General features: G+C 46.8%; 1 pseudogene; it reads right to left on the bottom strand.

Moving 5' to 3' along the window:
* LOC129066075 (cyclin-dependent kinase 1-like) overlaps positions 1–16207 on the bottom strand; it is a 39185-nt pseudogene that overhangs the window by 11568 nt on the left and 11410 nt on the right.

The raw sequence follows: 16207 nt of genomic DNA, 5'->3' as shown, positions 1-16207 counted from the left end.
CCTTCTCTCCAAGGAACTCCCTTTTCCCAGCCACCTTCCTATCACATTTCTTTTTCCTGACTTGTGTTGCCAGGTGTCTTTCTCTTCTCCTAGTGGCTCCTCTTTGGCTTAATGCCTCCAGAACTTCTACTGGCCTCCTGCAAGTCAAGGCCAACCTGGGGAGCTAGCTAGGGAACACCGGAAGGCTGTTGGGACAAAGAATAGAATTTGGAGATGAATGCAGTGGCCTTAGCCCTAGATATGGCTTTACTTTCTTGTCATCTAAGCTCAAAGTCCCAGGTTAAGCCTAATGGCTTATGTACTTATTCAGAGGGACATTTTAGGCTTTGTCACATTTCTAACCTTTTGAGTCCAAGTTAGGTCCTCCCCGCTCCCCCCACCAGGGGCATGATAGCTGCATTTGTTTACCTTAAGTGTAACAGCAGAATACAGAGGTGAGTTTTCCAAAGTATAGTCCCTGTAACATTAATTCTCAATATTGTAATAAGTATTCTCTGGGAAAAAAGCGTTCAGGAAAAAGGTATTTCAGTGACCACTTATGTCTAGGACACTGGGTTAAACACATACTTTATTGTAAGACTTTTTAGAGCCTTTATTAGTTATATGGGCATTTTGAATTTCTAAGAGGAAGAAGTGGTATTCTACATTTTAAAATGTATTTGACCATGGGACACAGTTTGTAGAACACACATCAACAACTTAGTTTGTGAAAGACCATTACAGTGGAAAAGTATGGATTTTGGAGCTCTGTCTTCCTGCTTTCAAATCCCTGCCTTCATCACTGAGTAACCTGTTTCTTTGGATAAGGTACTTAATTTTTTGAAGCCTCAGCTTCCTCATTTGGACCATATAGTTATAGGCAAAGAATACTTCCCTCACAAGGTATTGGATATTACCTTCTAATGTCACATTTTCATAGCTTGTCACATGGTTCTATAATTTGTTTTTGACATGAATGCCTTTCCTATTGGATGGAAATCACTGAAGGCTTGGAAGGTATCTTATGATCTTTGTATTCTCAGTTTTTTCCCCAACTCCTGGCCCATCATGGCCTTCAATAAATGCTAACTGAATGAGTCAATGGGTAATATATATGTATATATGTATATTGCACTTGTACAATCTCAGTGAATAGTAGTTTTTACCTGGCTCCTTCCCTTAATCCTCCTCAGTCAGTAAAAGCTTTTTGGAAGAGATAAGAAGAAGATGTAGTAGAACCATAGAATAATGGTAACTTTGACCGTGGCATTTCTTTTGGCTAAAGGCTGCATGAGGATCCGTGCTTCATGCATGTGACAGTTAGCCTGTGCATATCTGAGGCTTGCTTAAGGAAGGTGTGTACCTACCTGGAGCCCTGTGCCATGGGATGACATGGGCTAGTTCTCATCTGGAGATTCTATTTGATTTGAGACATGAGCCGTTGGGAGGGAGGGGACATTGTTTTCTTGAACGTCCCTAGCCCTGACTGCTTCTGGAGGGGACAATGGAGAGGGTAAGAGAATTGTTCACAAGCTGATGAGGTTCTTCCTGGGAGGACACTGGAAAATCTGGATGTCCCAAATTACGGGGGATGGTGAAGAAATGGCAGTGTGTGCACTAGAGAGCAAACCAGGGACACGTGTTAACCTTCTTAAGAGCAGCATTCTGTAAAGGAAAGGGCTTTAAACTTGGGTTTCAGTGTCTGGGACTGGATGAATTTCCTGCCCATGAGTCTGAAAATGAAGGTTTTCCTTGTCCTGAAAATGAAGGTTAGGGGCTGGAAGATATTTGCAGGTCTCTTTTGGTTTGATAAAGCACAACTCAAAACACTCGAGGAAAGTCTAGACTCCAGAATTTTTCTGTAGATTTCAGGGGGCAGAACTTGGACCAATAGAGTGGGAAGAGAAAAGGTTGGTCGGCTGCTCAAGGAGAAAAAGTCTTTTCAGAGGGAAGGAAAAGGTAAAGTCGTGTTCCCAGACGTGTTACCAGAGCCACCTGCCTGGGCTGTTTCAGAGATGGCTCCTAAGACCTTTGCCTTCATTTTGTAACAAATAAATTTTTATTTTAGAATAGTTTTAGATTTATAGAAAAAATCTGAAGAGAATACAGAGAAGTCCCATATGCCCTATATATAGTTTCCCCTAGTATGACCATTTTACATTAGTGTGGTACATTTGTTGTAAATGATGAACCAACATGGATACATTAGCGTTAACTGAAGTTCATACTTTATTCAGATTTCCTTAATTTTTACCTGTTCTTTTTTAGTTCCAAGATCCCATTCTGGATAGTACATTACATTGAGGTTCTTCTTGGCTGTGACAATTTCTCAGACTTTCTTAGTTTTCGATGACCTTGGCAGTTTTGAAGAGTGCTGCTCAGGCATTTTATAGACTGTCCCTAAGCTGGAGTTTGTCTGATGAGTTTCTCATGATTAGACTGGGTTGTGGGTTTGGGGGAGGAAGACCACAGAGGCGAAGTGCCCTTCTCATCACACTGTATCAATATGGCTTATCACTGAGGATGCTGCCCTTGACCACCTGGCTAAGGTAGCATTTGTCCGATTTCTCCAATGTCAAGGTATTATGATTATTATTATTGCCTGTTTTTGTACTGCATTGTTTAGGAAGGAGTCACTATGTACTGCCCACCCTATGGAGTGGGAAGTTATGCTCCACTTTCTTGGGAGGAGTCTTCAGTTTTAAATTAAAAAAAAAATTATTTTGACTTGCTTCACAAGCCTCTTACAGAGTCCAGGTGCTGTGAGCAAGCACACATTCTTTTTTTTTTGGTCAACGACAGACAGCTAATGAAGGTCTGGGACTTAGAAAGGTTACCAGAATGCTGAATTTGCTAATTACTCTTCTCGCTTCTCCCAAGCAGTGTTTTTTGAGGGATGAAACAAATCTATCGTAAATGAGGGTTGCAGCTGAGGAACCAGGGAGGCCGAGGAAGAGGGAGGGGTGGCCGACAGATGCAGGACTCGCGTGGCCTAAAGGGAAAGAGCGTGGTTAAGAGGGAATTAATGAGGAGTTTGGTCTCTGGGACTAATTGAACCTTCCCAGTCTATGCTGTTCGTCAGCATTTCTTCTGGGTTACTGCTGCCACCTCCGCTAATGGGGGTTGAGAAGGAATGTTTATCCCGGGACGGTGGCTGGAAGGAAAGGCTGTTTGGAGTCTCTGGCCTTTTGTTCCCAACTTGCTGTCATCATCCTGTAAATCAGGCTTTTGCGGGTCTTTGGTTTCTCTGCTGCTCACAGCCAGAGTTGGATGTTTGCGTCCAAGTCTGCCGGGAACTGGCTGTGTGAGCTTTGAGCTCACCTGTAAAATGAGGTGTTGGTTTGAACCCGAAAGTGGAAGTACCGGGACTAGTGATGCTTGACCTCTTTTCCTACTTTTGTCAGATATTGCTAATTGAGACATGACTTCAGAATCCTTCTCAACATATTAACTACATCGGTTGGGGTGGGCAAGCAAGGGAATGATTTGCCATCCCTAGACTAGATGCTTTTTTAGGGCTTCTTCAGTACTATGATTGTAAGATTTTAAGATTCAGGTTTGCACAATTCCTCCACCGTTTGATGAACAGCTGTGCATAACTCTGTGTGTCAGGCTCTGTGTGACGTGTTGGGTGTATGTTGGTGAATAGAAGAGCCATGGTCCCTGCCTTTGTGGAGCTTACAGAGTTTAAGTCCTTTGATCAATGTCACGTGTCATATCCCAGTAGCTCTTGGTAGATCTTATTTAGTACAGGTGAGGACAATCGAAGTCATCTGACTGTGGGAGGGGTAGGAAGTAGATTTGATTAAGCACCTTGGGCAAGTTTCAACCGTGATATCTCATTTAATCCTAAAAGCCACCTTATAAATTAAGAAGTAGTAGTTGCAATTTACAAACGAGAAAAGCGAGGCACACAGAAGAAGTTGCCCAAGGGCCCACAGAGCTAAGTGGTAATGAGGAGATTAGACCTTTGGTGTGCCTCATGCTAAAGGCAATGGTTTTTCTACCATACCTCACCCATGGTTCAAAGTCATCTGTTCATTCACATGAAGATAGAGTGACTTCTGTAATGGAGGAGGCCAGATTCAAGTCCATGCTGGGGAAAAGGGGAGAAGCCGGGCTGACCTGGACGCTGACCCGCAGCTGCTGGAGGCTTGGCTGGGGATGCTATGTGGGGCGGATGCAGCCAGCCAGCCCATCAGAGCAGGCTCTGGCTAGAATTATGCTGTAAATGAGGTCAGCCCAGAACACGTGCCTCTTCCTGCCCCCTGGATCATTTATCATACCATATTAACCTGGTTTCCTCCTAGGCTTGCCTTTGGCTTGCAGTGTAGCCATTTCTTTCCTGGTTTCCAAGCTGCTCAAAGCTCTAAGATTTCTCCCTATGCTCTTGTGTTGCCTTGAGGAAGGTTGCATTCTGGAGAGGTGTGTTTAGGACAGAGGTGGAGGGAGGCAGATACTGGGCACAGCAGAGTTGAACTTGCCCCCCGTGATGTGGCCCTGCCCCCGGCGCAGACCTCTGTCAGGGCCCCATCTCCCAGCCCCGCCTTGCTCTCCTCTCAGACTTCGAACAGCTGTTGGTGAGAATGTTGCAATTCAGTTGTTGACTGCCCAGAGTTTTGCTCACAGAAAGTAATGATGTTCAGTGTTTGGGGGCCCAGAAAGTCCATAATAGGCTCAAGCTGGGTAAAAAAAAGGACTTTCCTGGAAAAGAAATAGAAAAGAAAAGGCTTCGTTAGGTATTTTGGCTTCGTTAGGTATTTTGAGACACAGGGAAGGACTCTTTTTTCTTCTCACAGACAAGCTATTCTTTTCTTCATTTCCTAAATAACAACCTAGTACAATGGGGATCTCTTCTCCCTTATGAGTGAACCAACCGTCCCAAATGGTCGTATTTGTTTTTGCCTCAGATTCCCTGAGAGTAAAGTCTGAAGCAGGGACTTGGGTGCAGACAGTTTATCGGGAGGGTGGTGGATGCTGGATGCGCCACTCAGAACCTGCCCCAGGGATGAAAGGCTGAGTCGCTTTGTGCTGGGAGTGCTGTGGCTGGGAGCCCAACAGGTCAGCTGTCAAGGCAGGGCCTCAGCAGCAAAGAGCTGCCTACTTCAAGGCCACACGCACTTCGGGGTGGCTCTTATCCAATGACTGATGGAAGTCAGGATACAAAGCTCTGGCCCCTTGCGCCAAGGTGGGATAACTTGGAAGTGTCACCTCAGTCTCACAACTCCTCCAAGGTCAGCGGAGGCTCACCTGCTGCTTCCGTGCCTTCCCTTCCACAGGTGTTTATTCCTGGAGTTCTCTGCAATAATCCTAACCTGTGCGCAGAGGTGCCAGACGGTCTGGGCAAGCAAATGCTAGGATGAGATATTGGAGCTGGATCACCTTTGCCTGGCTGGCAGTGAGGACCGAGGTGCTGGAAGCAGGTGCAATGGTGCAAGCTTTAACCTGTGGTGATGTGGGATGTATACCAGTGGAAAAGAATGGATGAGCTGTTCAATGTATCAACATTTGAAAAACACAGTGTAAGTGAGTAGTAACCATGAGGATGGTAGAATTGACTAGCTGTTGCTAAGCTCAAGAATGTGTTGAAGAAAGATATTGAAGGGTTAAGAGTGCTTAATCGCAACTGTATAGTCAAGTGTGAAGTCCAGAGGACCTCCGTGGTAGCATGTAAAGATGTTCCCATCTCCAGCAGAAGGAGAGCAGGGAAAGCTGAGGCCTGAGCCCAGGGCTCAATCATTAGAAAAGTCAAGTTCAAAGAAAGTTAATCTCTGAACCTAAGCAAGTGCTTAGTTTGATTTTAAGCATGGTCAGGGCCCTGGTTAGGAAGGAATGGGACCCTGACACATGGGATGGGGACTTCTGAGGGAGGTACCTGAAAATCTTGAGTCCTCAGCTTTCCCTGTACCCTTAAACCTGAAGAAATGACCCCTTCCTCCCTATTAAGGGCTAGTGCTCCCCTTTGCTTGAAGACAATGCAAAGATCTCTTCTCTGCAAGACAGCGAGTGCCTCCTTCAGAGTGCCCTCACCTCCCTCCGGCCCCTGGGCCAGTTACTAGGGTATGGGCACAGCACCTGCTCAGGCACAGACTGGGCCTAATAAGGAAGAAAGAACATTCCTGCGAGGAACTTCGGGACCCAGATAACATAGTGCAACAGGACCTGGGAGAACCTGCTTGGGGCAGGATCTTGAGATGCTTGATCAAGGTGGGATGAAACACAGAGTTGGTTGAGGGAGAGTTTAGAAATTGGGAGCAAGTTCACTGTCTGGAGACACACCGCTGGGATGGTGGTTTGGAAGAAGCATGGGCTCACAGTGGGGGGATGCAGGGTTGCTGTGACACTCTGTGGGAGCAAGGCTCAAAAGACTGGGAAATGAACATGGTAGAGTAGATACACCAGTATAGCCAGAAAGCCCATGATGTTCCATGAGGGCCAGGAGGACTTATGGAAACAGCAGGGAATATGTCGGTGGGAGGATCACCCTCGTCACCGAGGTGGCTCTCCTGCAGAGGCCAGGGGCTGATAGCAGGAGATGCCACTAGGAAGAGGGCTCGCTGAGAGCAACGGGGATGCAGGAGCCTGGGGCAGTGGAACCAGGTCATGGTGCTTCACCTTTAGAAGCCGGGAGGACTCAATTGCCGCAGAGAGCAGGGAGGCCACCTGGCAGCTGGAGCTTATCCGGCAGACAGAGGGGGTCTTCAGCTGCGGAGTTGAGATGCTTAGTTGAACATGGGATCTCTAGGGGCAGCCAGCAGGGACGCTCCTTGACCTGTGCAATGAAAAGAAATTGAGGGTGGATCCTCAGGATCCTGGAGGCAGGTGCCCCAGGTAAAAAAATAAATAAATAAATAAAAAATCACAATGCCTTGCGTGGGAAAGCCAGTTTTCAGACCTAAAACTTGTTGACTGAAGGAGAGGCCAGGTTCCCAGGAAGAGAGACCCTGTGGGTCAGAATTGACATGGGCACTTGGAGACCTGAAGTGTCATTTTGGACTCGGGTTGAAACATGCACACCAATACTCCAAGTTTTGGGGTATTTTTGTCCATTCCTTCCCAGTGGGTCTTTTCCCAGGTTCAGGTCGTTCCCTCTCAGATGTGCAAATCGGCACTCAGCAAATTACTGGAGAAGACCTTTCTGCAGCATCTTCTTTCTGATACTCTGCCCCACAAAGTCTAGCCACCGTGGCGTCCTTGAACTTGGATTTCTGTCTCCCCAACCCAGGGAGACTGCCAGGCCCCGGGTGTGCATGCTCTCCTCTTGCTGTGGTCAGAAGCTGGCTCTGTGTGGCGAGCTGGTGTGGTGGGGGGCTGCCTGACTTTTCTCAGTGATCACAGTCCAGTGTTGCCTGTTACCTACTTTCTGAAAACTCATGTTCATATGTTTTGTCTGGTTGTACAAGTTGTTTAAGGTGGGAGGGTAAATCTAGATTGTGTTATTCCATCTTGTCCAGGAGTGAAAGTCTTCTAGGTCGTTTTTGTTTGTTTGTTTGGTTTTTAAATTTACCACTTAACTCTAACTATACAAAGGACTGTAAATGAAAACTAAAGTACAGTGTTTGGTGGTAATGGTGAGGGATTCCTTGGACAACAAAGCAGTCAGAGTTCTGCAGTTTGGCTCTTAACTTGACCAACATTTGCCAGGATTTCTCAGCTGAAATGGATGACTTTTTTGCCTAGTGGAAGCCCACCCTTTCTCATAGTGGACCTCCTTGGCAGCTGGTTGGTGTCTCTGTAAGGGATGTATCTCATTGGTAGGTTTAAGTATCCACCACCCACCTCCAACAGGGGGCGTTTGCATGTGCTGACATCAGAGTTTTGTTTTAAGGGTCAGGGCCATTTGGTCTGGGTACTGACATCCAAGAATGTCCCGTGGCAGCAGGAGCAAGAGAGTGTGTAAAATTGGAACGGCCATAGAGGGGAGTGTGCAGTATGTAGAAGAAATCAAAACTCAATGGCCAGGAGCCAGGTAAGCACAGGAGGCTGGAGCAGAGGTGGGAAGCAGGAACCAAGGCCCCTTGACTCTTGCGGCAGCCAGGCCCGGAGCACCAGAGGTTCTTTCTTAATGCGAGGGTGAGTGAGTCTAGGTAAAGAAGCAGAACTGGGGATCCTGGGAGAATGGGCCTGAGGAGTTGGGTCTGACTGTTCTAGCTAGAGGCACCATCTGTTCTTTTCCTAGTCTGACCTCTCCCAGAAAGCATCAGGTTTGGTTCCGAAACCCATGAAGCAGGTTGGTCTTCCCAGGAGGGCCAGGAAGGGTGTAATGACATGGTCTGTGACTTCCTTAGAGCACAGTCCTGTGAGGTACTTTTCTTCCCTCATCATATAAGCTTGGGAAACACTGCATTCTGCATCCCCACGTTGAAGAGTCATTTAGCACATTTCAAGTTCTCAGAAACCTGCAATGGAGAAAGCTGTTGAATGTTACCTAGCTTTTCCTCAGTTTGCCCTGCTCCAAAAAACTAGTAGCTTCTCTAGGTAACCAGCTGGAGGTGGGAGAGGTGGTGTGTAGCACAAACATTGAGAGAGAGAGAGAGAGAGAGAGAGAGAGAAAGAGAGAGAGAGAGAGTGAAGAGTCTTTATATCATGCTCACTAGCAGTCCAGCCATCCTAGTCTTTGTGTTCATGGAATCCACCCAACTGTCCTAGCTAGACAGTGCCTTTGCATGGGCAGCTTGGCTTGTCCCTTGTCCTAGAACACCCTGTCTGCCTGGTGTCCCTCTGCCACCCCTCATCTGGTTCTTCAGTGGCTGGCTCATTCTCGCTTCAACTCCCTCCTCATCCACTCACAGATGCTTTCCTGACCAGCCTGTCTGAAGCTGGCCTCCGTCAATCATTTTATTATCTCTATACTGATTCTCCTCTTCTACAGTTATCTTCTTTATCTACTTGTTCTTCTGTGAGAATGAGGTTTTCAGGAGAGCTGGGACCTTCTCCGCCATTGCATGCCCATGGCCCAGGCCTGCTACAGGGGCTTCATACATGACAAGAGCGAGTGACCACTGGGTCTGCTTGAGAGCTCCTACGGGACAGGCGCTGCTCTTTGGGTGTCCCCTGGGTTGTCTTGTTCTAAATTTTGTTGCCTGAATTAAGGACGGGAGTCCTCTCCCTGCCCCCCTCCCCCTGCAAATCTGGCCACACCTAGTCCTGCGTCCACTGGGAATGTATTAATGCGCCACCAGCCCGCTATCATACCACTTACTGTGTGGTTCCCATGTAACTCACCTGTTGTTGAGCCCCTTCTTACCAATGGCTACAATTAATTGAGTGGGTTTTAAATGCCAACCTTACTGTTTGCTTTGTAATGTTTATTATAGTAGCTTTGCGGGAAAAAAAAATCTGAATTGTGCTACAGTGTTGCTGAAAAGCCCCTCACTGGGCTGGGAACACCTAGATACGTGCTCCTTGGTGGCAGGAACTATTTTTACTCATGCGTCCCAATCCCCAGCTGTTCATTGAACACGTGCCAGACACTGGTCAAACTGCTGGGGACAGCGCGAACAAGGCAGGCACTCCCTTCGACAACCCTCACACTCACATCCTAGAAAAGTTTTATGGTCCGTCCTCTGCACATCCCATGGTGTTAACACAGGACTGGACGTTCATTCATTCCGTCATTCACTCACACACCTGTTCACTCACTCACCAGTATTTGAGTACCAACTGGCTTTCAGGCACTGGGCTTGGTGTATGAATACAGCAGAGTATCAATACGCGCCGTACAGTGCATGGGGGAGGGGACAGATAAACAAAAATCATAAGCATATCAAGCTGTACAGAGGGGTCTGTGGTGCCAGGGAGGGCCTCCTACATGTGAAAGAGAAGCAGGTGCTCACGAACAGTAATTGCTTTCCTTGCAGTGGGAACAGAAGTGCCTTTAGGGGGGAGGAAGCCACGATGTTCTGGGAGCCCCGAGAAGGCCCGTGAGCTGGGAACCCGCGAGAAAGGGCATCTGGAAGGTGCTCCTATCACATTGAACACATACGACATTTGACATTTAACCGTAGCTTTTTTCCCCAAAGTAACTCCATCCTACGCTTGCAGCGCAGGACTTCCTTTCCCAGGGAGGGTGAGACTAGAGACAGCCACGCCCTCCCAGGGCTACCTCCGGAGCGGCCCCGCCCGGGTGGCAGCCAGGAGCGGAGCCTGCGCTCCTTGGGAGCTACCGGCTGGTAGCCTAAACGCCACCGAGAGGAAAGGATTGATACGCACTGCATCCTCCGAATCCCTTGCAGTGGAGCGGCTGTTTGTGCAAAAGTCAAACATTGATTCAGCTGCGGGTGGGAAGGGGTGAGAGGCGGAGACGGAGGACCCCGCAGCCGGGATAGGGAGGAGAGGGGAGGGGTAAACTGTCAGGGGAGGAGACTTGCGAGGAGGCTCAAGGGTTAACTTCCCCCACGTGCCTGTCTACCCCTCTCCTCTCACAGGCTGTATTTATAGATGGGATAATTGCAGGGGCTTTGAAAGCCGCCTGCTTTCCCCGACAGCGCTGGTGGGTGGGGGTGGGGAGGCCTGAGTCCCACCTGCTCCGGGGAGCAGCCCCTCCCCCATTCTCCTTTTCTCTTTCTTAAGGCTCCTAACCAGACCCAGCAAGGCATGGGGCCCCACCAAGCGGCGTCCTCACCAGGTATTTTAAGCACCTCACATTTAATCCCCCAACAGTCTTAGGCAGTGGGTGCAATAATTTCCCCCAGCAAGTCAGTGAGGTCTTTCCTGAACACCTGAGCTAAAGGGGTCCCTACAACCCAATCCCACCCACCCCCACAGCCACTCTAGAAGCTCAGCTAGTTTTATTTGTTTTGTGGCACTGATCATAATCAGAAAATTATCTTGTTTGTTTCTTTTACTTGTGTATTTAGTGTCTGCTTTGTGTCTCGTTTGCTGAATGCCTGGCCTAGAATGGGCGTTCAATAAATATTTGCTGAATAAATGAATGCTTATTTAACAGAATAGGACACTGAGGCTCAGTGGAATGAAGTAATTTTCAGGGTCACAGGGTGAGTAGGTGGCAGAGCTGCGATTATTGTCCAGGTCTGCTTGTCTTCCAAGTGTAAGATCATACATCAGGCTGCCAAACGTGGTGGGGGGCGGGGGGGCGTGTGTGTGTGTGTGTGTGTGTGTGTGTGTTTGTGTGTGTTCAGGGTGTGGGTGCTGTTTTTGGTGGATGGCGCTCCCTCCTGGGCCTGGCTGAAGGGGCAGGTGCTCTTCAGCTGTGGCTAATTGTTGCTGGATCTTTTCAGGACAAGCCCAAAATCTGGATTTTTGTGTCAAATGTCCTGGTTTTTAAATGCTGGCAACAAATCCACATTAAACACACACACACACACACACACACACACACACACACACACACACCCACAGAGCACAGGCCACGCACAACACAGCTGCGGACTGGAGGGGGCCTACTGCCTGCGACCTCTGCCCTCTCCTCGCCTGCCCTGTACTGAAAAGCAACAGGGATAATGCTGATCCCTCCCGGAGATGCTGCACTTCACCCATTTTAAAGCCCTGTCTCATCTACCATTTCTTTTAATGATCACAATGTTCCAGGGAGAAGGTGGAGGAAACTGCTGCACCCATTCTAGAGATTGGCAAACAGAGGCCCCCAGTGACTCTCATGAAGCCACAGGGACGTGGCAAAGAGCTCCCACCCTCAGCCCCGTGCCTGTCGCCCAGGGCCACCTCTCCCAGTGTGTTTTATGTCTGCCCCTCTATTGCGACACAGGAGAGAGGCCCTGTGAAAGGGGGTGAGGAAAGCCCACGCTATGTTGCCCACAGTTTGGGGTGCCCCAACAGGACTTATCACCAGCTCTGTGGAGAGCGGCCTGCGCTGGTTCTGGTTTGGAGACGCAGTTATCAAAATACTGTCACACTGAGTAATGATAGAGCTTCATCAATGCACTTTAATTCTAATTAGGCCTTAACAGTTGTCCATCCAACAAAAAAGGGGGAGCCTTGGCTAGTCTGCAAGCTCCTGTGTGGTGCAGAGCCTCCCTTACTCCAGCCTAGGGACACCCCAAGAGGAGACTGAGAGCAGGTGACTGCTGAGTGAATGAATGAATGAATTCCTGAGGGTCCATGGAGCAACGGGGACAGGGTAGAGGACTTCTGAATAATAATAATAATAATAATAATAATAATAATAATAATAATAATGTCATAGCCATAGTTGGCATTTCTTGTGCACCTATACATTCCACACACTGACTTAAGCCTTTTACCTGTCCGTCGAGGTAATCTGTAAATCTAGAACAGTGACTGGCACTCTGTAACTGCTTACAAGATGGTAACCATTAATATTTTATTTAATCCTCATATCACCCCTGGGAGACGCATTATTATTGTTATGCAGACAGGGAAACCAAGTCACCAGGCGGTCAAGCAGCTTGCCCAAGTAAGCCAGCAGGTAAGTGGTGGCCCAGGGCTTGAAGCTGCAGCTGTCTGGCTCCAGAGCGCATGCTCTTGCCCACTAGGGAATAGCAAAGGATGGAGATTGCTAGAGAGAGAGAGACAAGAGAAGTGAGCAAGAGCATTCAATAGAGTCAAGAAAGAAAGGGAGCATGAAGGAACCCGGCTGAGAAAGGGCAGCAAACAGGGGCCTCAGCCCACAGGGCAGTGTGAGCTGAGTCAGAACACAGTCCAAGGCCTCTGTCTCTGCCAGGCTTGTTCCCATGTGAACGTGATGGAAACTGACAGATTCACGATTAATCTAAAGATTTCCGCTCTCTGAGTACCAGGTGGAAATTTGCCTGAAGCATGGCCAGAGTATGATTTGTGAGCAGGGCCTGACCTTGGCCGCCAGCAGGCCTGGGTACCCTCCACACTTGTCCAGGGCGGCTGGCAGGGCCAAGGGCCCCTGCTGAGACAGGTCAAAAGGGTTTAAAAACAGGCAAGAAACAAGAGAACAGATCGATTTTTCTCAGTGAACTTAATGCCCTGTGAAGGAAGTGTGTAATTATATGAACTTCCATGTATGGGGAGAGACCTAGCGCTGTCTGTTTCTCTGTGTCCCTCACCATTGATTACCCATGGGTGGTCTGCCACCTTTTTCAGTACGTGTCTCCATAGTTCCTGGTTTTAGGTGAAGTGCGGAGAGGCAGGTGGTTTTGAATGATTTTTTTGCTCATTGACCATAGTAAGAAAAACCTTTGACATCAGCACATAGTATACAAATACAAGATGGTGGCAGGAGCCGTAGTGTCCCCAGTCCCATCAGGCCAGTCCTGGGAGCCAGAGCTGCAGGTGGGTGTGGTGGGGGCCTCATCAAAGCCATCAAAGCCCAGCCATAACCTTCAGGGAGGTGGAGCTGGTCTGGTCCTATCAGGAGATGAGTTGAAACATTTGGTGGTCAGAACTGTCTCCTTGAGCAAGACAGGCCAAGTGAATCTAGGAAGGTGCTTAAAAAGAATTAGGGTAGACTAACTCCAATTCTTCTTTGTTTGATCATCTATGATGACCAAGTTTTGGCCAATGAGCTTCACAAATAAGACTGTTGGCAGCTTCTTGGAAAGATGATTTCTTCCTGATAGGTAAGAAGTGTGAAAGAAAAAAATTCCATTTTTGCTATTCTCTCTTTTTATGTAATACTGTTTGGATATCATTGTGTGATGGTAAGATGCTTGGAGTGTGGCAGCCATGTCGTGACTATGAGGGAAATGTGATATAATGAGGGTGGCAGAGGATTTATGGAACTAGGTACCAAAGACATGGCTGAGCTGGGGTACTTAGCCTTCTTGTGTACTTCTTGTCTAGTAAGTAATAACTTAAGTTTATCTCTACTTCTTGTCTGGTAAGTAATAACTTAAGTTTATTACTTAGCAAAGTTTAAGCCATTGTTGTCAGATTTCTACTCCTTGCTGTTGAAATACTCTTATGATTTAAAAGCATAAACCTGGGGACTGTATTCCTGTATTCCAGAAGGTTCAGACTTTTTTGAACAGACTTCTAGAACCAGTGTAGGATGACTCAGGCCCATGGGTTGACTTGTGCCCCCTTCTTTTGTGTGAAGGAAGTTAGTGTGGAGACCTCAGAATCTTGGCTCAGGATCTCTATTCCTTAGTGTGTTTTGCTCTCTTTGATTTCCTTGCTTCTTTTCCCTTCTTTAAGAAATAAAAAATTCCCTTGAAAATGAAACTGAAACTCCACTGTCAATTCAATCAGGAAACATCATGGCCAAGTGCAATGGATGAACCATACATATGGAGGTGAATTCCCAAGGTGCATGGTGGGAAGGGAATGGGTTGGGAGACCTCCAAAGAGCTAACATCAATTATACACCTATTATGTCAGATATAAAACAGTTTATTTCTGAACCCTCAATTTTAGTCCACAGATCTATATATCTTTATGCTAGAGCCACACCATCTTGATTACTGTAGCTTTAAAGTAACTTTAAAATTGGGATGTGTAAGTTCTCTAACTTTGTTCTTTTTCAAGATTGTTTTGGCTATTCTGGGTCTCTTGAATTTTTATATACATTTTAGGATCAACTTGTAAGTTTCTGCAAAAAAGGCAGTTGAGATTTTGATAGGGATCATACTAATTCTGGGTGTCCATTTGCGGTGTATTTCTATCTTAATATTATCTTAGTTGTGAACATAGGATGGGTTTCCATTTTTTAGATCTTTAATTGATTTCAAAAATGTTTTACAGTTTTCAGAGTATAAGCTTTGCACCTCTTTTGTTAAGTATAGTCCCAAGTATTTTATTTTTTTTTGATGCCATTGTAAATGGAATTGCTCTCTTAATTTCATTTTTAGATTGTTCATTACAAGTATATAGAAATACAATTGATTTTTGTATATTGATCTTGTATCCTGCAATCTTGCTGAACTTATTGATTTCTTCTGTGTAATTCTTAATGGGATAAGTACTTTTCTTTCCTCCTTAATTCTACTTGTTTCTGATCTCCAAGCTTTCTGAGTCATCCTTGGCTCTGTAAGTGTTTTTTGTTTTTAATTTTTTAATATAAGTAGACTGAACATTTAAAAAGGAGAAAAAAAAGAGAGAAAGAAAAAAAAAAGAAAACCTGATGGAACTAGATAGCCCTCCATTCTTTATTGGTTTCACTTGTGCTTTGAGTATGAGCTATATAGAGTGAGATGGAAAATAATCTTAGGTAGCTGAGGAAGGAAGAAAAAAGAGATCCACTTACCAAGGGAATGAGAAAAGAGGATCTCAGGAGAGAAAAGAGTAATGGAGAGGAAGCAAGAAAGGGGAGAAAAAAAACCCCAAACCCCAGCACTTCGAAGCAAGTTTGCTGAGGGAGTGTGGGGAAGCAACGGCATGTAGGAAGAGAAGAGAGGCGGTGCAGGGAGAGTAGGGTTCAGGAAAAGGTACATCAGTATATTTGTCACCAAGCCTGGTTGTTCAAAGCAGCAGGTGCCAACCACTTGCCCTGAAGGACTTTTTGGTGTTGGTGTGGCTGGGATGGCCCCTCAGTTTTCAATATTTGCATCAATGACTCTTCATTGCACATCTGCTATGTGTCTGACACTTACATTCATGACTTTTAAAATGATCGTGGACAGTGGATCATATCTTCCTTTTACAAGTAAGGGGACTGAGTCTCAGGGAAGTTCAGGAAATTTCCCAGTTTGTGAAGGACAGAGTGAAAGGCTGAGAACTGGCTTCTTTCACTCTAAATCTGCCTTCCTTTCACTTGCCTCGGAGCCTCCTGAGTCCTGGCTTGGGGAGCTGTGCTCTGCAGGTCGGCTCTGCTGTCCCTCCTGCAGCTGCCGCCCCCCAAGCCTTCTTGAAAGTTCTCTCTTAGGGCAGGGTGTCTCTCTCTGTGTGTGGTGCTCTTAGGTCTGCTTTGTATCACCTTTTTGCAAGTATCCTCAACTCCGCTCTGGCCCTGCCAGCAAGAGTTTTCTGCTTTATTTAACACTCTCTGAGGTACAGGTGGGAGACCTGGGAATGGGAAATGTGAAACATATTCCCTATTGTCTTCCAAGTTCTACAACCACTCCTTTACGTCAGCTGGGAGATGAGCCTTCTCCTTGTGTCTGGGCTGACTGGCTTGTTGGATTCAGCTCTGTGAATATGGGAGCATGGCCACCCCACCAGATTTTGGCTTGGCTAGTAATATTTGGTCACCTGGAAAAGCAGTTGGGACCAAATTGGGTCTCAAAAATATTTCTTGAATGGTGAAGGGATGGATTCTAGTCCTTGCCCCAGCACCAGCATAACTGGGGCTGTCATCTGTTAGTCACTCTCAAAATGGGAG

The sequence above is a fragment of the Pteronotus mesoamericanus genome, unplaced genomic scaffold, assembly GCF_021234165.1.
Source record: "Pteronotus mesoamericanus isolate MK-2021 breed Mesoamerican mustached bat unplaced genomic scaffold, CSHL_Meso_final contig_182, whole genome shotgun sequence".
In the NCBI taxonomy this organism is placed as follows: domain Eukaryota; kingdom Metazoa; phylum Chordata; class Mammalia; order Chiroptera; family Mormoopidae; genus Pteronotus; species Pteronotus mesoamericanus.
This window is presented reverse-complemented; position numbering and strand designations above follow the sequence as displayed.